Consider the following 23150-nt stretch of genomic DNA (forward strand, 5'->3'; position numbering starts at 1 on the left):
AATTCACAGGAAAAACTCTGCTTGGGCTCCTGTAGTTTACAGTCTGGTACAGTGATGAATTTGTCACCAAAACATAAAACTATAAATTAAGCCAAGCCCTGATTATGTGATTCAGGCATCCACTTTATATAAGGGTCTGAATAGGGAGGGAGGAAAGTAGCAAGAAAAGAGAATAACTGGAAAGCTTGACACAATGACACCAGCTTGACTGATGGGAAAAAAAAAGGCAAGAAGAAACTATAGAAATCATTTTCTTTTAGATATTCTTCTGTTATTTATAGGGAGTAAAAATAATTCGTAAAGCTCTTATAAATTACTTCTCTGGAAAATTTTTATTGTGTCCAAACCATACATTTAACAGACAAAAATGCAAACAACCAAGGTAAAGTCCCACAAAAGAAATATCCCTCAATGCCTCCCTCACAGACATACACAATTATACTTACATACATATGCACACACGTATTCTGTCCAGTCACTGTAAATAGAACTGCCTGAGTATTATTGAGAAGAGTGGTAGCTCCCATGCAAACTACATATTTGATTAGGATCTGAACTCTTTGCTGAACCATGAATTCAAAATAATTTAGGTGATACATATAAATTTAATTTCTTTGTTCAAAACTCCACATCTGAAATGATGCTCTGCAAAAGTGGAGCTCTCACGGAGGTCTACAAAATGAGTCTCCTTCTAACTCGTCTATACTGTGTGGAAATAATCTTCAAGAAAAGGAATAAACCTATTTTAAAAACAGCTGAGTCCTTTAGATCATATACCCTAACCAATTTATGGAGATAAATGGAATTCAGTATTAAAGAAATATATTTTCCACTCCTCCAGAAAATGTAAATGCCAGCTGCAAAATAGAAAGAAAGAAAAAGACAAAGAAATGAAGAATGAAACAGCACAGAATGCAAACCAGAAAAACAATTCAGAGACAATTAAAGAACCTTTGACTTATTGTCCTTTCCTATCTTAACTTCTTACCCTCATTTTTCCCACTGGACCAAAGGAAGATCAGAGAGAAGAACACAGGCAAAAGCATGTTGCTAAAGATAACAATATATTTCTGCCTTCTGAAGTCAGAGAAAGAATGGTTCTTTAAGAAAATAAATTCCCCTCTTTCTAAAGGGGACTGGTATCCATTCTTGGCTTTCTTTCTGACTTGTACACTATTTTCTGTAACTCTCAGCTTAATCCTGAACTAAGTTCCAGGACAGATGAAAAAAATAAGGAGAAAGAGCAAGAAAGGAAAACATAGTAACACCCTGAGTGATCACTTGTGTCCTATTAATATAAATGAATACAGAATACTTTAAAAAAATGCATTAGGCAGATATTGGTTTATGATGGGGTCAATATCACGATTTATTTAACTCTGGGGACAATAAATCTTGATATTGACTAAAACCATAAGTCAATATGTGTACTGTTGTGTGCATTCTATTATAAAAATGAGGTTTTTTAAATGTTAATGGCCCCTTTTGAAAAGAGAAAAAAAAAATAAAAATGTGCCCTCAAAGGTTCTCAAATCTCACTCTGGGCCCAGCTTTTCAACATCCTGTACAATTGGTCAGTCAGTTCGTTAATGCGGAAACTGAAAAAGCTGGTCATAATTCTTTACCACTCCTGTAACACAACTTTTGTCATTCATTCTAAACAAAATGTCTTGGGACTTAGTTGAAATACTTTACCCAGTGGATTGTAATAAGACTCATTGTTCAGATTGCTTTCTTCTGACACTTCTGTTATAATTAAAAGAGCTTGTCTTGAAACAGATGCTTTTGTTTGTTTGTTTGTTTTGGCCACACCCGGCGACCTCAGGGCTTACTATTGGCTCTGCTCTCAACAACCGTTCGTGGCAGGCTCAGGGGACCATATGGAATGCCAGGGATCAAAAGCAGGTTGGCCGCGTGCAAAGCAAACTCTACAACTGTGCTATCACTCCGGCCCCAGACGCTATTTTTTAACCCAAAATAGGAGCTGATGGAGCAGAGCAGAACCCATACTACATGAGAAATCAAACCTAGCTGCACCTACAAATGGAAGAAATCTCCCACCGTGCTTAACTTAGATCAGGAGCTCTGAAATCAATAAGCATCTGCATAATAGATATTGTGAGTGCTACTAAGATTTGGTGGTTGTCAGACAGTCCACAGTAGCTAAGCTATCAGTAAGTAATTACTATACCTAAGTAACTATACCTTATTCTCAGTGGGATCTTCAAAATATGTCATAGATCTATCCTCTAACTCTTTATTATGGTAGGAATATTATAAATATACATATATATTTGATAGAGGCTACAGAGTACCCAGGTGATGAACTCCCTTGTAAGTATAGTCCATGTAACCCACACAACTTCAGGTATCAATCCTTCTCCTTTACTAGGGCTATTAAATTCCTCAGACCCACATAATAAGAATCTGGATTAACCCCTTACCAGGTTTTTTTTTTAATACCAACTGTGGCTAAAGATGTGATCAATGGCAAACTATGTACCTCAAATATATTAGAGCTTGGGTTCAAACACTATCACTGGAAACATAAAATAAACAAAAACAAGAGCTGTAATATTTTTAATGTAAAGAAGACTTCATACCATTACTGAATTGGGGATTGTACATAACACTTTATTAAATATCTGATTAATATCCTGAGAGATTATATGGGGGTTACAATACTTACCTTATATGCAAATGACCCCAGTTCCAGCCCTAGCACTATGCATCTTAAAGCACAGAGCCAAAAGTCCTGAGCACTGCCAGGTGGCCCCAAATTAAAAAATTCAAATCTACATTAAGCATATAGTTTTTCCTCAATCCCTTTTCTGTTGATTGTAATAGAATGTCTTGCCTTTCTTTTCTTCCCTTTGAAGTGACAAGACTCCCTACTTTCTTCTTCTTCCAGATTATTCTTAAGAGTTTTAAGATCCTCTTCCCCTTTTAGATGTAGAAAAATTCAACTTTGCCTCAGCCTGTATCCTTCAACATATATTCCAGCTCACTCTGCTATCAACAAATACCAAGTCTCAATAAATAACTACCTGTCTAGAAAGTAGTTTAATTCTTTGAAAAGATTTTGTGTGGCTTAAACCCTCCTCAGGTTGTTGATCAAAGCCTTACTTTAAACATATAAAAATATACAAATATTAATTTAATCCCCACTGGATTAATCATTGTATAATTATAATCATCATTAATGTCTTAATAAGTATCAAGATAGTCACTATTCTAAACACTAAGCATATAGCAATGTGAAAAAGATAGCAATTTTTTATCTCATGGAATATAGTCTCTGGAATGAAAAATAAAAATAATAAAAATTATAGAAGATAAATTACTGGACAGCTGTAAGTACTCTAAAAAATATTAGGCCATCATGAAGAATTAACATTCTATTCTACATAGGGTAATTTAGAAAAGATGGGAAAGGTCCTTCTGAGAAGGTAACAATGTAAATTTTAAATTTTTCAAGTGGCAATGTAAATTTTACCTAAACCAAAGAGACAGTGCATATATTTGAGAAAGAAAAGCTATAATTTATTATGTAAAATAGTGTACACTAGCGGTGTTTGCCTTGCAAGCAGCCAATCCAGGACCTAAAGTGTTTGGTTCGAATTCCGGCGTCCCATATGGTCCCCCCCCCCACCCCCCGTGCCTGCCAGGAGCAATTTCTGAGCAGATAGTCAGAAATAACCCCCACCTTGAGCACCACCGGGTGTGGCCCAAAACAAACAAACAAAAAAATAGTGTACACTGACTAGAGTACTAGGTTAATCTAAGAAACCACTATAAGAAATGAACAAACACTATTAAATAATAATTTTTAACTCCAGAGAAAGGGAGAGCAATGGGATGAGTGCATGCTTTTTAGATAGGAATCTCATTTGCTTGTTTTTTAATAATAATTTTATTGTGACCAAAGTGAATTATGAATCTTTCACAGTAATATTTAAGTACATAGTGACAGTGAATCAGGGCCATTCTCACCACCAGTGTTATCCTCCCTCCCAGCATGCATCCTATATTTCTCTCCTTTGCCTCCCAGACTGCTAGTGTAACTGGTCCCTTCTGTGTGTAGCTTGTTGTAGATTGGGTATAGATTCTGTTGTCATTGACTCTGAGTTTGGTGTTTAAGTCTGATCATTTTTATTTCCACTCAGTGTTCATACAACTGTTTGATCCTGGTACCATTCATTTGTCCACCCCTCAGTTTATGAGGCAGAACAAAGTTATGTGGTTCTGTTGAAGGAAAAGAAAAAAAAAATGGGAGTAGTCCATCTATGGGTTATAAATATCAATTTAAAAGAAGGGGGAAAAAAGAAAAATGTAACAAAAAAATCAAAATCAGCAATTACAAAAAAAGTACAACAGCAACAAGAAAACAACCAAATAATAACCATGAGAACAAAAATGAAAAGTAAAAGAAAAAAAGGAAAGAAGGAGCTCTGGTGTGGCAAGGTTTTGTGCTTTTTTTTTTTTTTTTCCTTAGGCACAGTAAGTCTTGGAGAAATTAGAAAGGGGGAATTCCCTTGACCTAAGAGATACAGGGTTTCTCCACCCATGAAGTATACTATACTGTCATGGGAATAACTACAGGCTCCATACATGTTCTTTTACTCTCACATAGGTCCTTTTGTGGTGTCTGGAAACTTTCCGCTCTGTCGTGGATGATAAAATTAGGGCTCTGTAGCTAGAGATCTTGGTATTTGCACTGGTCATAGGATAAAGTCTAGGATATAGTCTTTATGGTTCTAGAAGTTCTGTTTCATCACTGCTATTGTAATCAGTCTTCTGTAATTAGTGGTCTTAGTTTCTGCACAGATCCTAGTTTGATCCCTAGCACCAGAGGTGACACAAAGCACTTATTACTTAGAAACATACATAGACTCCAAGTACTACCAAGTATGATAACAAGGCAAAATATTTAAATTTCAAATTTGAAATAATGAACATTTTTCTGAAATATATGTCTTTTTTTTTTTTGTTTTTGTTCTTTGTTTTGTTTTGGGGCCAAACCTGGTGATGCTCCTGGCTATGTGCTCAGAAATTGCTTCTGGCTTGAGGAACCATGTGGGATGCTGGTGATCGAGCCGAGGTCTGCTCTGGATCAGCCGAGTGCAAGGCATACACCCAACCACTACATTATCACTCCAGCCCTGAAGAATACAAGTCATTTAAAAAAAATGTGGAGATGCTTCTATTTCAATTTTCCAGCTCAATTAAAGATATACAGAAGTCAGGAAGCATTAGAGTAATAGAGATAAATATAGGAAAAAATAAAGACCTACTGAAATATATGGAAGTGGCAATATTATCATACCTAGAAATGGATGAAGAGAAATCCTGACTAGGTGTGTACTAAACCCAATAAATGACTTTAGACCAGAGTGGACCTCATCAGTAGATATTGTGGTACCTTTATTCTTCTCTGTATGCTTATGAGCAATGTGTAGTCCCATTTGTTCTGTTCTGCTGTCAATATTCTTCTTTCTAACACCTTTCAACAAAAATTGAGAGCACATAAAATTCTTAAAGAATGTAACTAAGGATAAACTAGGCTTGCAGTAAAAGTCCCTACACCTGTTTTTATCTCCATAAATGTGTGTAGTTTATTCCCTGTGTTGTCAGCATTTGCTTCCAGACCTGCATCTGCCCAGTCCCCTGAGATTGGGCCATGAGGCTTCCAATTCAACATTTATACTTTTAATTTTTTTTATTTTTGTTGTTATAGTTTACCCTTTTACAGATTGTTTCATATTTTAAATTTCGTGGCATATAATATTGAGGTGGTCTGCTTTGTTTTCTGTCTTTTGGTTAGTTTAACATTAGACCACTTACTAGCATTGTACCATTTTAAAAAAAAATTCACATGTAACTATCAGTGATATTCATTGCACAGCATCAGAGAGCTTGATACTGCTACAGTAAAGTAGACAAACTAAGCAGCTATATCACTACAAACAAGAGGAATATTGAGCTTCATGTTTGTAATATTTTTACAAGTATGTTAAAAAAACTCTAACTTAATAAACCTGAACATAAAAATATCTGATGGCAGGATGGAGAGATAATATGTGAGTTAGATGCATACAGTCAACTGGGTTCAGTCCCCAGTGCCACATGTCACCTATTCTGGTGACTCTAAGTACCACAAAGAAGTTTTGACAATCCCTGACACCATAGACCTAAGTAGCAATATGTTCTCAGCCCTGGTAGTGAACTGCTGGCCTGGTTGTTTGAAATCATGAATGGGCCCCCGACTCTTCTGAACACTGCTTGGGAGACTCCTTTCCACCCACCCACCCACTTACCCAAAATAAAGAGAGAAAGAAATGTATTTTGCATATACATTATAAAACATGTACTTAGTAGATTTCCAGAACAAAAGAGAAAATAGTTAATGCCATAATAAAAAAGGGTTTGGCTGTTCAGTTGGGGAAGATGAGATAGATGCTGAGAAAAAAATTTACAGAGTTAATTCTCATGAAATGACTATAAGTAAACATAAACACTACATACTTACTCAAACCAGAAGTGGGGAATAATAGATAATACCTTATTGCCCTGAAAATTGAGAACCTCTTACACAGTGTGGATGATCTCCATATCAGTATATGAGATTGTCTTTATCCCAAGTCTCTGATAAGCAAAGGGATGTAGCAAACAATTTAGGAATATTCAAAAAAAAAAAAAAAAAACAGAAACAACTCTTTTAACTAGTTAGCTAAAAAAATTAATAAAATAAAATAAAAAACAGGGGGTAAAAACAAAACAAAACAAAACAAACAACCTCAAGACATCCTAATAACAGATGGACTCCAATAAAACAAATTCAAAGGCCCATTTGGTGAACTAAACTTTTATTGTCTTACAATATAAGAGAATAGGCTATAACTCTTAAAAACAGCACTTTTCAGCCTCCAACTCAGCTGAACTACACATCTTCCAATGAAAAGTCACAATTTAAAGTATTGTTAATTTTCTTTAAAGAAAAAATACGGGAAAAAATCTATTTAGGATTTGTTCCTTAAATAATTGAGGAGGAAATAAGAAAGACAAAGAAAAAGCATCATGGAAGTGTTCTATAACACTTTTTCTCCTCCCCCCCACCCTTTCACTGATGTTGCATCTTCACTAACTTAAATTGCCTTTCTTTTTTTTTTTTTCTTTTTTTTTTTTTTTTTTAGTTTTTTTCTAATCTTATTTTGGCAAATATATCTCACAGACTCATTTCATATTCAATATATATTAGATATCGGGTATACCAATAACCTTATCCTAAATGATAAAAAATCAGTTTCAATCTTTAGAACTTTATAATTAAAATATGACATTTGCTTTCACATATTACCACTATAACTAAAGGAGTAAAGAATATTTTTATTGATTTATCATTTATAGTACCAAACAGTTTCAGTGGGATAGAGTAATACTTCAATATGTTGTATAGGATTTATCAGTCTAGTCCTGTCACTAAAGTTCCAGATCCATTACCTTATTACAAAGACCTCTTAAATTGCCTTTCTTTAAAAACAAAGATTTTTCAAGCAGAGCATTTCCCTTTCTGTGTACCTGTGAACAGATATAATGAAGAAAGGGGTCATCTAACATTTTGCTTTAACCCCCAACACCTCCACCTTTTTTCCCAAGACACTAATTGCTGGGTGTAGGTGATATTGAAGAAAACCTTTCTTCTTTTCTTCTTTTCTTTTCCTTTTCTTTATTCAGTTTTCTTTTTCTCTTGTCCTCCCTGCGACTTCCCTCCGACCTGATATGGCACTGATCATTTGATGAAGAATTTGCATGTCGATCGGCAGGCAGTGTAGCAGCCCTCAAATTAGGAACATTCCGCTGCACACTAAAAGGCACAAAGAACACGAAGTGCATTTCCATCTGCCCTTCCTTTCCAGTCAGTGCATTCCCAGCCGTGTCTATTGATGAGCACTTGGAACAATACCAAAATGCAATGTAGATCAATCCTGCTGTTTACTTGGCTGAGCAAAAGGAACAAAGGACAGAAGAAAGGCCTTAAAGCCAGCCATCGTAAAGAAGCAAGATGAAGGATGAAAAATGGGTCTGATGGGCAGTTAGTTGCAAGGCGTAAACATATTTGGAGAAGCAGCAGCTCCAGCTGAGATAAAACCAATGATGATTTGTATTTTGTACTGTATCTTCAGGGGATAAAAGCACTTTTATCAGATAGCATTGGAAGCAAATTTGAAGCACTGCAGTAAAGGGCTATATTCCCTGCCAGGGAGAGAATAAAAACCTCTGTAATTGCTGAGGAGTGTTAAATATCTGATTGTGTGTGCTTCTCTCCTCCTCTCATGGTGAAGCAACTCAACCAGGTTGCTGTTGGGTTGTTTTTTGTTTTTTTGTTTTTTAACTCTATTGGCTCCTGCTAACCCTTGTGTTGGCTGGATTCTGCTGTCAACAATGCAACGGGATACTGGGTTTTATTTAAGTAAATATTAGTGATTGTAATGTGTGAGATTATTTGCTTTAAGTCTTTTTAAAGTTATTTCAAATGAAAAGTCAAACAATATCCTTGCTGCCAAAATAAAAAATTTAGAAAAGGGGAGAAGGTATAGACAGGATGAGAGCAAGAAATACAAGGACTTTGAGAATGAGAAATCAGGGTTACAAGGATTTAAAGCAAAGATGGGATTTTCTCTTCCCAAATAAGAAAGCATTTACAATTTGGTTTGCCATTTGGTGAAGTAACAAGGGTTAACCTCAATGAAGAGGCCCCAGGTAAAGGCAATGAGGAAGAAGACCAAAAATGCATAGGCAAAGTGTTCTTCCCCACCCACCCCCCCTTTGTGTGGCCTCAACTCAGATCCAACAGAGTCACAGAAGGCTATTTATCCCACAATAAAATGTAGTCTGATAATCAGCAGCATCAATTTGGAGCTTTTTACAAATGTAGTTGGTCCTTCTCTGGACCCATTAAATCCAAATCTCAGGCGATGGGGCCCAATGCAGGGCCATCCACTCAGAGTTCAGAACCACAGACTAAGATATTCTTCAAGAAAATTTTCCTGACTTCAGCAAACTCCTCTCTCTCTGATCCCTTTCTATAACTCCTTACATCAAGTTAATTTTCCTTTGCACATTGTAGAGATCTGACTAATTTAGGATTATTTTCTTTGACTTGATGCTATTTTATTGTATACTTATGTGCTGTGCCTTACTTCATTATATCTCAGATTCTTTGAGATAGGACCATCTCTTAGTATTTTTAAAAAATTTTCAACAGAGGGGACCACTTATACTAGCAGCCGGGGGAGCAAAGGAGGGGGTATAGGATGCATGCTGGGAACAGGGGTGGAGGGAGGACAACATTGGTGGTGGGAATGCCGCTGATTCAATGTCACTATGTACCTAAAATATTACTGTGAAATCCACTGTGATAAAAACAAAAATAAAAATTTCTCAAACAAAACAAAACAAAAAAATAATAAATAAAATATAAACATTCTCAATGTGACTAGAGATGTAACACAGTGGGAAATGGATACCTTGCATGCATGAGAGTTGGGTTCAGTCCATAACAACAACAACAACAACAACACACACACACACACACACACACAAGCACACGCACACCCCTTTTAAATGCCCAAAATATATTGGTATTTGTCAGTTGATTTGGGGCCTCCTTTGTCTGTGGAGGATATTGTAAATGTGGTATTGAGTTGATTCTTCACCAGCATGGAAAGGTCAGTCTCCTTGTACTTTAGTTATTCTGACAGAATATGTCAGCATAAATAGAAATCAATTGAAATCTCTGACTAACTAAAGGGCCTTGTTTTTACCCATTTACCAAATGGGCATGTAAAAGCTACAAAAACAAATATTTGTAAAAAAAAATATTAAAAATTAACTTCAAGATGCATTCTAACACGATATGAATTTGCAAGTAATCAAATGCATATTTCTTTTTAATTTTTACATCAGAAAGGCTTTATTTGAATCAAGGGAGAGGGTCCTTTTTTTGTCTTTTTTAATTTTATTTAAACAACTTTATTACATACATGATTGTGTTTGGGTTTCAGTCATGTAAAGAACACCACCCATCACCAGTGCAACATTCCCTTCACCAATGTCCCAAATTTAAAATGCCTAAGCACTATAGTTTAATCCTCAACAATTAAGTAAAGTGAATATTATTTACCTTAAAGAGAAATAGGTATCTGAGGCTCAAAGAAATAAAGCAGAGAGCCAGGACGTATATGTTACACAGCTGAGCATTGATTCTGACACTGATAGGCTCCAGACCCTCTGCTTATCCTTTCCTATTCCTTCAAAACAAAAAGAAGAAGTTGAACTATGCACTGATTTATCTACTAAGAGTCTGGAGAGATATTACAAGGCTTAAGGCACTAGCCTAGTAGCAGCTTGATTTATTCTCTCCTCAGAATTGCATATGGTTACTCCAAATGATATCAGGAGTGACCCCCTGAGCACAGAACCAGATAAGCCCCTGAGCACTTCCAGGTGTGACCAAACACACACCTCTACAAAATCCCACCTGAGCATCTTGCTATGTATTCCCAGGACATAGTATGGAAATGCATTTAACTATAGAAACTTGAATTTTATCTCTAGCAAAAAAAAATAAATTCAATGCATCAACTTTGTAATTATACTGGAAGGTAATTATAGCAGGGGACTGAAGAGATTGCATAGTGGGTAGGGTGCTTACTTTGCAAGCATTTCCCAGCATTCTATATGGTCCCCTGAGCAAACCAGGAGTGATTCCTGAATGCTGAGCCAAGAGGAAACCCTAAACATAAATATCCCCATCAGTCATCTAGATATTTATAAATGCCGAATTTTCAATTTTCTAAAATGATTGAGAAATAAATAAACATTAAAGATTAAAAGTTCTATGGAAGTTTTCCACAAAGATTTGTGACATTATAAAAAACACATTAAGTGTTAGGTGTCTAAGAAATAGTTCAGGACTAAAGTATTTGCCTTGTTCATACCACATATAGTGCCCTCATCCCACCAGAAGTAAACCTTAAGAACAGCCAAGTCTAGCCCCAAAACAAAATTAAAAAAGAAAATATCACAAAGCTATTTCCTGTTGTTCATATTATCTGAGCACGGAAAACACACTAGTCACCATACAGAACATTAAAGTAGATTCAGTTTCAATCAAGAAGGCTCATAATATAAATTAGAAAGACACAATCTAAATTAAATAGACACAATCTAAATTAGATAAACATCATCAGAGTTCTGATTCTTCCCAGCAGGAATTGTGGGAGAGGAAGTTTCCCAGAGTTTCTGATATATGGAAAGGTCTGTGTTTCTAAGGTCAATAGAATGTTTCATTAAATTTTATTGTGCACCCACTGTGTCCAAATACTGACCTTGGGGTTTTTCTGAATGGGTTGAAAATAACATTGATTCAGAAGGTGGGGTGAAGAGCTTAGCAATGAGAATTCAACAGTTTGTTAATCTGTTTAAGGAGAACTGCAGATTCATGGGGAATTTCATCTTGAGTAGAGTGCTAATCATTGTCCAGTTATCCACAAAAGGACTCCTGTCTTGATGGTGAACTCTATATTTTTCCATCAGGGTGAATTTAGTGCAGATGAAAAGTTTTCTGAGGATAATCTTCCTAGAATTAGGAGGATGTGCTGCCAGAACTCAAAAGTGTTTGGAATAGAACATAAGATAAAATATCATTCCAACTATTTTTATTTTTAGCTATCAAAGCCTCTGAACGGCCTTTTCCTTAAAGATTTCAGAAACACAAAGAGTTTAGCTCTTGGAGTAACAGGTTTTCTCCCTAATTAGGATGGTTTCTTCTTTTGCATGTGTTTGTCCCACCTGGGTGAGAAGAACGTCTGGATTGGCCCCTTACCCCAACCTGTTCTCCACTCATGGGATAGTACTTTCCTTCCCAATAAAGACCACATGTCAGAGACATTCCATGGTTTGTTCCACAATTTGCCTCTGCCAGCTCATTCTGCTTGCAGCTTGCTTGTGATGGAAATTCCTGAACCAGTTTTATCTCCCTAAATTGGTGTGGATTATTTCCTGTGTCATCATTGCTTCCAGAACCATGTCCCCCAATCCCAGGGATTGGGGTGTGGGGCTTTCTCTTCAGATGGCTTCTTCAAGGTCATATAGTGACCGAATAAAGAACAGGTTTGACACCAGCACTCTGGACTCCAGATTCACTCTCCTTTAACCTATCCTGCCTTGTCCCCTAATATATATCCACATCTAGTAGCACTAGCCACATGAAATTTAATACAGACTCAAGTGTAAGCCACATGGCCCATTTTATATTTTATATTTTACTTTTAAAAATCAAAAGAAAAAAATAAAGTAAAACTAGTTTTAATAAGAAACAGGGGGACCGGTGAGGTGGCGCTAGAGGTAAGGTGTCTCTGCCTTGCAAGCGCTAGTCAATGAAGGACCGGGGTTCGATCCCCCAGCATCCCATATGATCCCCCCAAGCCAGGGGCAATTTCTGAGCACTTAGCCAGGAGTAACTCCTGAGCATCAAAAGGGTATGGCCCAAGAAAACCAAAATAAAACAAAAAAATAAGAACCAGTACTAGAATTTATTGAACTATCATTTCAACAAATAATTCATATTTTAAAATGCTAATAAAAGATTTCAAATTATTTTCTGCATAGAAAGTTTTAAAAATTTAGGTTGCTCTACACATGTTTAGTACAGCCCTGTTTTCAAATGGCTTATAGTCACCCTATTGAACAGCATACACACTTGGGCTTTGCCTACAAAACAGAGACCTATTTTTCCATTTTTATGTTATGTGGATTTGGTGAATGCCAATAAGAAATAAAAATTGCACCAGCCTGTATAAACTAACCAGAGCTTTTGCTTTAGGAAATGGATTTGGACAAATGCAGATGCCATGTCTGTGTTCAGCCAGCTCCATAGACTTACTCTCTTCTTGAAAGAGAGGTAAACCTAGCCATGAAAAATTATAGGTACACTGTGCACATAGCTGAAAGCTGGAAAGCTCAGGAGGAGAGGCTAAGCCAAGTCTTTTCTTGCCAAAGCCATGCGTGATGCATCCTCAACCACAATCACCAGTTGGCCAATGACCATGCTTCACTAGTCACCTACAGCTCTCTGAAGAAACACCAATCTGATCAAAATTCCAGATATTTGGGCTAAAATCACCAAGATTGTTTTTGGAGTGAGTGCAGATGCTCTCTCCTCTTCTTTTCATACTTCTGGAAGCTCTGGCAGCCAAAAACATAACCCACAAAAAACACATAAAAATTAAAAAAACATAACCCACAAAAGCCTCAGTATCAGAAATAGTGATTGGAATTGTTAGACCATGCCACAGCAAATGTGACTTTGCTACATTTCTATTTTTTAAATAAAGTCATCCCCGTAGAAACACACCAATTTAGATGCCAATGGGTAGCTGAAGCAACCTAATGTTCAGAAACAAAAGAAATAACAGATTTGCAACAAGAACTTACTAAACCTTCTCACAATGACAATTACCTCATTATGAGATACAACAATTTTCACAAAGTTTCTTGGTTCTGTACTCTTTTTCTTTTTTCTTTTTTCTTTCTTTTCTTTTTCTCTTTTTTTAATAATCTTGTTCCCACCTACCTGGAAAATATGTATTATGATCAACTATATCAACTATATGATACATGGTCTTTTAATAATTTATATTTTTTAGAAAAGAAATGTATTTGAATCCATTGATATAAAATGTCTAAGAAGTTATAAAGATATAAATTCAAATTTCAAGGTATGGTAGGTCAGGGCTTCAGTGTGCTACATTAGAGGTCAATTCTTGGGGTTATTTGCAATTGTGAGGCAATCTCTGGGCTTAAGGCAACAAATGTGGGTCATGTTTATTTGTCTGCTGTGATTGAGGCAAGTAAAAGAAGTACCTTTTCTATGTGTAAATCACCTTTGTATCTGACATAAGCCCACTATCTCCCGATCCAAATAAGCCTTTAGACCAGGGGTCTCAAACTCTCGGCCCACGGGCCATTTGCGGCCCTCCGTACAACATTTTGTGGCCCGCAGCCGGCCTTCAAATATCGAAGTATTTGCGATTATTCGCTTACTGAATAATGGCAATAAAAATCGCATTAGTAAGAAAAAAATCACATTAAATATTCACATACCCCGAGCAGTTCCCTTTGGGGTATGCAAATGTTTAATGAGATTTTTTGCGATTTTTTTTCTTACTAATGCGATTTTTTATTGAGAATATTCGGTAAGTGAAATCCCTTATGCGGCTCTGCCTCAACCTGACTTTGCCTCCTGCGGCCCCCAGGTAAATTGAGTTTGAGACCCCTGCTTTAGACTCTCTTCTATTTAAGAAATTTTCCAACCTAAAGCAACCGTTGGTAAAATGCCTTTCAAAAAAAAATCAATGAATTCATCTGTTCTGATACAGGATCCATTTGATAAACTTGCATATAATCATCAAACTTGAACCTCACAGGATTCTTGAGCAAACATATGGACTCTAGACCACCTACAAGGTAAATCTAGTTGGAGATATTCCTTACTCTAGTGAGGATGGGTTGAAAATCGATAACACTATAATTACAACAAGTTTGTAATTCACCAATAATTCATTATAAACTTTTTTATGTCTAGACTGTGTTTAATCTGTATTGAAGTATACACTAATCATTCTGTTGTGTTTTAAAACACAACAAATCAAAGGACTCCTTTCAGGTTATAGAAGCGTAAGTACCAAAATAGTTGGAACCCATATATATTTGTTTCTTACTATGGATTCCCCTAAGATATAGCCTTGCAAAATATTACAATAAATTAGCATTTTTTACCTGGGGCACTAAAACTTGAGACCAACTGAAATAACAATGCCATATTTTCCTACCTGGGAACTATAAAAACACAGAACACAGGGCCTACTGGTCTGGGAAAAGCATTTCCAAAAAGCAGAGTAATCCCACAAAACATGACAGTACTCTCTGTGCACCCTATCTCCTTCCCCCTTCCTCTTTAATCCCTGGAAATGCCTCTATTACCTTTCAGTGGCAAAGAGACCACCTTAAATCTCTTGCAACTCCTACCTCGCCAGCCTAAACCCTGATATTACAGTGCTTTTCCACAACAGTCAGTCACAGAGAACATGAAAATCTCCCTCCCTTCCGATCATGGCACCGTCACAGGAGAACATAATCTTTGGATGAGCAAACTTCCTCTTCAAACAAAGAAGCATTTCTACCTGTGCGGCGGGAGACATTTAGCCCTTCTAATATCTCCTGTTGTTGAAGGTGAGCTTTCCAGGCTTCTGTGATGGGGATAATTATGAGGGATTTGCAGTCAGGGCCTGCAGGTGGGGTGTAAACAGGGAGGAGGAATCCCAATAACTTTTTTATGTCAGAGGAGCATCTTCATGTTCAAATGGACATCATTTCCTGTCACTGACCTCTCTCACACAGATCCAAGCCTTCTTACTCATGAAAAGACGCTGGTAAATATGGTTCCCACGGTCTGACAGGCAGAAATAGCTTAGAGATTTTAGCACTTCTTGGCTCAGCCCACAAAAGTGTGCCCTTGCCTCGACAATCTTTATCCCACATTGTCATGTGAACAGCCAGGGTCCACAGTCATTTCATAGATAAAGCTGTTCATATGAAAAAATAAAATGAAAAGCAGAAGGCCCACTGTTCGGAGAGTTCAGGTGACAACTAGTCCATCTGCTTCAGCAGCCGGGCCACTTAGATACTTCCTTTCAAGGGCAAAACATCAGAAAAGAGAAGAGATGTAAAGGCAAAAAGACAGCTGACTACCGTCCAAGGTGAGTGTCTCTGTGGACAGGCATGTTTCCAGTTCAGTGATCTGAGCAGGAAACCAGGGCATAGGCAGTCCTGAAGAGCTTGTTCAAGGCCATCTGCTCCAGGGAGAAGAGAGACACCCTGTCCTTGCCTGAGTGCAAAGGGAGGTCATGTCAAGTATTCTCCTACCTGGAACTTGTGCCATGCTGGTGGAGGGCACACCTCACAGGCATGAAAAGAGGAAGAATGCATTTGTGCAAAACTTCAGAGTTTCCACAATAATAGACACATGCAAATGATACATATTCCTTCACTTTCCTGGGCTGGTTCATTTAAACTGCTCTCCATTATACCCATTGGATCAAAATATCAAGATCAGGATATCAGAGTAATACATCAAAAAAAGTCCTATAAGGGTTTATTATTTCTGAAATATAGCTTTGTTTATTAATAATAGGTAATGTTTTATATATGACAAAACGAACACATTTAGCCTTTTTAATTTTATTTTGGATCACTCCCAGCAGTACTCAGGAGTTCATCCTGACTCTGCACTGAGAAATTATTCCTGGCAGGCTAGGGTATCATATAGGATGTTGGGGGTATTTGGGCCAGGATTTGCTGTGTGCAAGACAGATGTCCCACCATTGTACTATTGCTCTGGTCCTATATTTGGTTATTTATCTAAAAGCAGAAACAAAACAAAACAAAACCTCCTTTCTGAGTTGGGCCTGTCAGAAAAGGCCTTTGGCCTCATAAACTTCCTGCCCATCCAAAGTCTATACTTATAAGATATTTTCTTAGCAACTGTTAATAGGATTGGTACTATCATATTGTTGAATTTTGCCTATTTTATTTTATAATACATTTAATTATATATAATTCTTTATTTGGAAGAGTCTTCACATGGATAGGATTTAAGTCATAAATGGTTTGTAGTCTATGTTTTTCACTAGAGTGCAGGTTAGGAATAGAGTATACTCCATAGACACAAGCATATGCCTCCACCAGGGAGCCACAGAATCCCAAATGCAGCAGGATTACACTAAGATATTTGCCTTCCTTCCTTTCAGAGATAGCTATTCAGCTTTGAGAAAGTATTCCAAAGCCCAATAGGGAGGGAGGTAGGGAAGAAGGGAGAAAGAGAAAGAGAAGGGGGATATGATAGAATGGAAGAGGGGGAAGAGAAGAGGAGGAGAAAGAAGAGGAGGGAAGTGACAGAGGAAGAGAAAAAGGAAGAGAAAGAGATAAAAATGGAAGGAAAGAAAGAAAAGAAGAAAGAAGAAAGAAAGGAAGGAAGGAAGAGAAAGAAAGAATGAATGAATGAATGAATGAATGAGAAAGAAAGAAAGAAAGAAAGAAAGAAAGAAAGAAAGAAAGAAAGAAAGAAAGAAAGAAAGAAAGAAAGAAAGAAAGAAAGAAAGAAAGAAAGAAAGAAAGAAAGAAAAAGAAGAAAGAAAGAAAGAAAGAAAGAAAGAAAGAAAGAAAGAAAGAAAGAAAGAAAGAAAGAAAGAAAGAAAGAAAGAAAGAAAGAAAGAAAGAAAGAAAGAAAGAAAGAAAGAAAGAAAGAAAGAAAGAAAGAAAGAAAGAAAGAAAAAGAAAGTAAGAGAGAAAGAGAATAATGTTTCACTGTGACTTTAAGACTTTTTCCATTTGTGTGACTTTTTCTACCTACTTGTGTCTACTTTTTCCATGGGAGGGCAAGACAGACAGGGTGTACTGGGGACAAATCATAGCCTCATTCCTTCACCACCAAGTCTTCCTTTCCACAAAAGCTTTCCCATCATAGTTGCTTTCTTCACTTCCATCTGCCCTGGTCACTCAAATATCTTCTAGTGCATACTATAATTTCTTTTCTCCTCATACTGCTTCTCTCCAGGTTTTTCTTCATATTTTAATTTTCATAATGAGTTGACTATTTTTTAAGTCTGAATGCTAAATGTATACCTAAGGATAATCTTAAGAATTATCTATTTCTCTATTACTTTTCCTTTCTCATACCCAATGTTCCCTTTACTGTCTCTACAGGATCCAAAGTTTCTATGAACAGAAAGTGCCTTCTTCCCTTCCTGATTTCCCCATGTGCTCAAGTCAGGACCTCCACCAATCAGAATAGATGCCCCCCAGACAGGTACAGTAAACACACGCAGAGATCAAAGATGCTATTAATAATAATACCATTAAGCAGGCCCTAGCAGGCTGGGTTAATCTGGAAACATGCATGCTCATCACACATGAAGCCCATAATACACAGATGAGGAAGAATCTTAATGCTCCAACTCACTAACATTTATTTATATTCCAAAGTCTCCACCTCTCTCCCGACGGAATCATTCAGCACAATAGGATTTTCTCTGCTCAAACCAACCTTCACTTTAAAAGAATTGAAAAAGATAGGCTTAGCTCCTGTCGCAGGCATCAAGGCTTCTTCTCTTTGACAACTGGCCCAGGGATCTGCAACTTCATCTCTTCATCTTTCTTTTTTCTGAACACACATGTGCAAATCCACATTGGATGGTATTTAAAGTGCTATAAGATTCTATTGTGTTCCAAGCCAAAATGATGAGATGCTAAATTTTAACCAGACTGAGTTAAAAGAAGCTGATAATACCTGAAAGGAAATCAGAGGCTTGATATATCTCCTCTGGTTTGCCTTTGGTAGAAGCTGCTTCCATGGAAATAAAGGTATAGGTAAGAGCTGGAATCCTCAACTGCCATTCTAGTAAAGAGCTGCCTTTAATTATTTTTCCAGTTGGAGCAACATGAAAGAGTAATTTGAAGATGGCATATGCAATGCCTACAGAAGGAAAGGAGTCCACCAGCTAGCTACTCAAGTCACCTAGAGCCAAACCAGCTGAGGCTTATGTGTTGCCTGCCATTGCCAGCTGTCACCATCTTCCAGAACCCAGGCAGAAACCTCATCATAAATAAATTTTTTCTATAAAAAGCTCTTAGCTACTTGGAAAAGAAAAAGTAAAGTCAACCATGGATACCCTCTACTTTATCCTCAATTGCACAGAAATAGTTCTTGTTTTATTACTCTATGGCTGCCTAATCCTGATTTTGTATCCCTGAAAGTAGCTCCATTCACTTCAAAGTACACTGAGAAACTCGTAGTTAATGTCCTCAAGACAAAACTCAGTTCATTTCTTTTCTTGTAAAAGACACTGTCTTGTACCACCTTTCAAAGGAAATAGAGATAAATTGAGTTAAAAGTATGCAAACTGGGGCTGGAATATTAATACAACAAGTAAGGTGTTTGTCCTGCATGAATCCAATCCAGTTTTGATCCTCGATATCACATATGGTTCTTACCAGGAGTGATCTTAAGCCCAGAACCAGGAGTAAACTCTGAGCACTACAGAGTATATACCCAATAATAAATAAATAAATAAATAAATAAATAAATAAATAAATAAATAAATAAATAAATAAATAAATAAATAAAATTAAGCAAAAACACTAGTAGTATTAATCTCTATAATAGAAACTAATTGGTAGATTTGATATTAACTATCTATAAATAAATATTTAAAATAAACTAAAAGGGCAAAAGGAAACTCTCAATGTTAAAATGTTCAAAGACATTCAAGGAGCAGAAAGGGCACAAAGCCCTGAAGTTGGAAAGGTGTTGGTGAGTTCAAAGATTACAAGAAGTTTTTCTTTTCATTTTTCTTTATCTGCTTTAACTTATCTGGAAACAAATGTACTATGGTCAACTATGTAAATTATGTGATGCATTTCCTTTAAATAAAGTAAAAACAATTTTAAAAGAAATTTGATTTTAGGCTTCTAAAATGGTGAACATGTGCATATTTGGAGGGAATCACACACCCAGAAAAAAAAACACAAGCTTTTCACCTACAACTTTCCTATGCATATTTTCTATCTGACTGCACCTGCTATATTCTCTATAAAGGGCCAGAGATCTGGAGAGCAAATCAAAAAAATGCACCTTGGTTTGTCTGGTATATATTAACTGACAGAAATCATGAGGACAAGTCTCTGTCCACTATTTTGCTGTTGATATATCTAATTCTTGGTCTGACCCCCTCTTCTATAAGAACCAGATCAGAATGCAAGCCAGGAAGGATTATGACACAGTGAGGGACTGGATGTGTTCTAATTTATAAAAAGTAGTAATTGCAAATGATGACACTTTGACTCAGGTGGGTAATGAGTGGTGGCATAGCTCAGTCATGAACCTAACACACCATAGTCTCAGAACACTGGTTTAAAACTGAAGCCCAACTACAATCATGTTTGTGGTCGGAGTGTCTAGATAGAGATATTAATAAAAATAAAATAGAAAGAAGAAGGAAAGAAAAAAACTTGATGTGAGAGCAACTGGAGTCTCATAATCCCAGGTTCTTACCCACATTCTTTAACTACCCAGATTTGCCTCAATCTGAAACATAGTGAGGTCTGTACTGACCTTTAAAAGCACTGTGTCACTAAACACAATTCTTAGTTATAATTCTCTGGTTACTTTATCATCATGTTAACATACAGTTGTTAATGAACTAATACTTCATCAAATAAATGACTCATTCATAATCTAATCTGAGAACTCACTTGCCCAGCAAATCCAGAATATAAATGCTCTATAATAATGTTGTCTGACAAAAACACAAACCTTAAACACAAGCCATCTTTCTACTTTATATTTTAAGCAGTCACATTAGAACAGTTTTTAAAGTAAACAGAAATTAATTTGAACAGCATTTAAACAAAACATATCTAATTATTTCAACATGTTAGCAATGTTTTTAAAGTTGGAAATGAGATAGTTTACAGGCCTTTGTAGACATGCTTTAAAATAGTCCCACTTACTGACATCTTAATCCAGACTGAAAGTTGACCATATTTCCAGTGTTCAATAGCCACAAGTGGTTCCTGACATCTATATAATGCAGTTTTATAGAAATAATCAGATTTTTAGACATTTGTGTTCCATGAATTCTCTTTGAAGTAATTTCAAAATAGAAGGTTAAAAAATAAATAAGTCGATTAATAGAAAGTATTTCCCATGATTTAGCGGTCAATTCTGCTCTCTGAGTCTTGCAGAAATGTTCAGCTTTCCTGTGCTATTTAATTTATAGCACATTCATTTAATCATGTTTTCATTTATTTACTCAACACATATTCATTGAGCACCTTTTGTTACCAATACCAGAAGCAAGGAATGCTGCCACACATATGCAAACACAAAAAATAAATAAATAAACAAAACACCATGTTCTCTACCAGCAAGATTCTTAATATTTGACTGAATCCTCCAACTCAATAAGGCAGCACATTCTCAGAATTTCTTCCTCTCCAGTTAAAATTGAGATGAAATGCATTCTGGTTTCAATTCCTAAACTAACAAGCTGAGGATTCTTAGTTTTAGCTTCCTTTAAAATGTGGTAGATATGAAAAGCTATGAAGTCTCCTTTTAGTCTGCAATGTCAGTTTCCGTCTGAACCCCTTTACCAGGTGCCTTGTCCTAATTATGTGTGGGATCACGGAAGAGAAGCTGAAAACAGCCTCCTCCCCTAATTCTAGCCCCAGAAGAAAATGAAACTTCATTCATTTCTAAATCCTTTTCCTTCTGGACTTTTTGTATTTGTAGGACTAGTTCTGTTTGTCTTACTCTGCTTTGTTTTAATTATATTCAAAATTAGCAAAACAATCCCCATGATCCACCTAGAAGAATAATTGGCCCATTTGGTACATTTGACTGTGTGGTGAGACTCCCCTTGTCATCACACTCAAGTCCCACACACATTCTGCTCTGAGGTAGATGATGTCTATGAAACCCAGAGAGCTCATCGAGCCCATCATTAACCTCATTTTAAGTCAGCCCCAAAGGCAGTCCTTTAGCCACCGGCACAGCCTGCTGTCAATTTTGTCAAGCCAGTAACATATTAGTTAGCAGGGGAGCAATCCAAAGAGGTAGCCAGAGATCCAAATGCCTAAAAGATACCCTAGAATGTGGTAATTATGTCCTGCAGCTGCCAAGGGTGTCCTCTGTGAGTTTCTATTTAGAGGTTGTACCATGAAAAGAAGAGGATGGATAATAGCAGCCAACTGTTAATAACAAACAACAGGTCTTGCTTCTAACTCACCAAGACAGTTCTCAGCACTTCAATGACAGTTCATCTTCAGGTTTGCAGGAGACTCTAGTCTCTTTTATAGGGGTGTTGTGTATTCAAAACACAAAGGAGTAGAAAAAGAGGGACTAAAGTAAAAAGAAATAATAGGAGGATTAGTAATTAATAATAATCTTCAAGTAACTAAGCATTTCATGTCTCTATTTTTATAAGTATAATTGCCTAATTTATTTTGCTTAGTTGCTTTCGTAGCAAAATAGAGTAATGGTATATCAAAGAACTCAAATGAACAAATTAAGTTGTGAGAAGCACTAGAGAGTCTAGAATATTGGGAGTTTGAGCAGAAACTATAAAGTTTCTCTTTTAGTAAAATCTAGCTGCATTGTTGGGAAACCCACACACTGGAGTCAGTATCTGCTGGAGCTTGCTGCTGGAGCTTGTCTTTCAGAGTTGCATAGAACATCTGGTTGCTAGATTTTGCCAGCAATAGTTCTACTCACCTCTAAAGCATTTACATGCAATGGCAGTAACTGCTAACTGACAGTGGTCACATTTTCCACTGGACCTCTCCAGATCTAGTCATTCTAACTTCAAAGCAGTAGGAATCTTTAGCGAGTTGCCATGAATTCAGTAGCTTAAAAGCACAGAAATTTGTCTTATCATTATAGAGGACAGAAATTGTAAATGAGTCCCCCAAACTGCATTCTTTCTGGAAGCATCAGGTACATTTTTTTTCTTGTTATTTCCAGCTTCTAGAGGCCACCTACATTGCTTTACATGACACACAGCATCTGCTTCTATCCACACACAGTTACCTCTCCTGAGAGTCTTTGTGATTACAGTGGGTATAATCTGAAAATCCCACTTAATCTTTTCTTCCAATATCCCTCATTTAATCTCACCTGAAAGGGCTTCTTTGTATGTAAGGTTAATATATTCACAGTTTCCAGAGATTGGACATATTTAGGTAAACATTATTCAGTCTATCATACTATATGTTGTAGAAAATTCTTTAAAAACTACAGAGGAAATCTATTGGCAATATTTATCTCTGAAATCTGAATATTGCAACATGAGCTAGCAGGCTTACAATAAATTCCAATATTTAGTGGCCTTTATGAATTACTAATCATGATATTTTGATGAAATTTGGAGTCAAATTACATCTTTGGTCAAATTATGCTCCTTCAATCTACTCAGATACACTATTAAAAGGAAAGAGTAGACAGGTATTAAAGCATTTGCCTTACATGTAAC

This window comes from Suncus etruscus, chromosome 12 (genome assembly GCF_024139225.1).
Source record: "Suncus etruscus isolate mSunEtr1 chromosome 12, mSunEtr1.pri.cur, whole genome shotgun sequence".
In the NCBI taxonomy this organism is placed as follows: Eukaryota; Metazoa; Chordata; class Mammalia; order Eulipotyphla; family Soricidae; genus Suncus; species Suncus etruscus.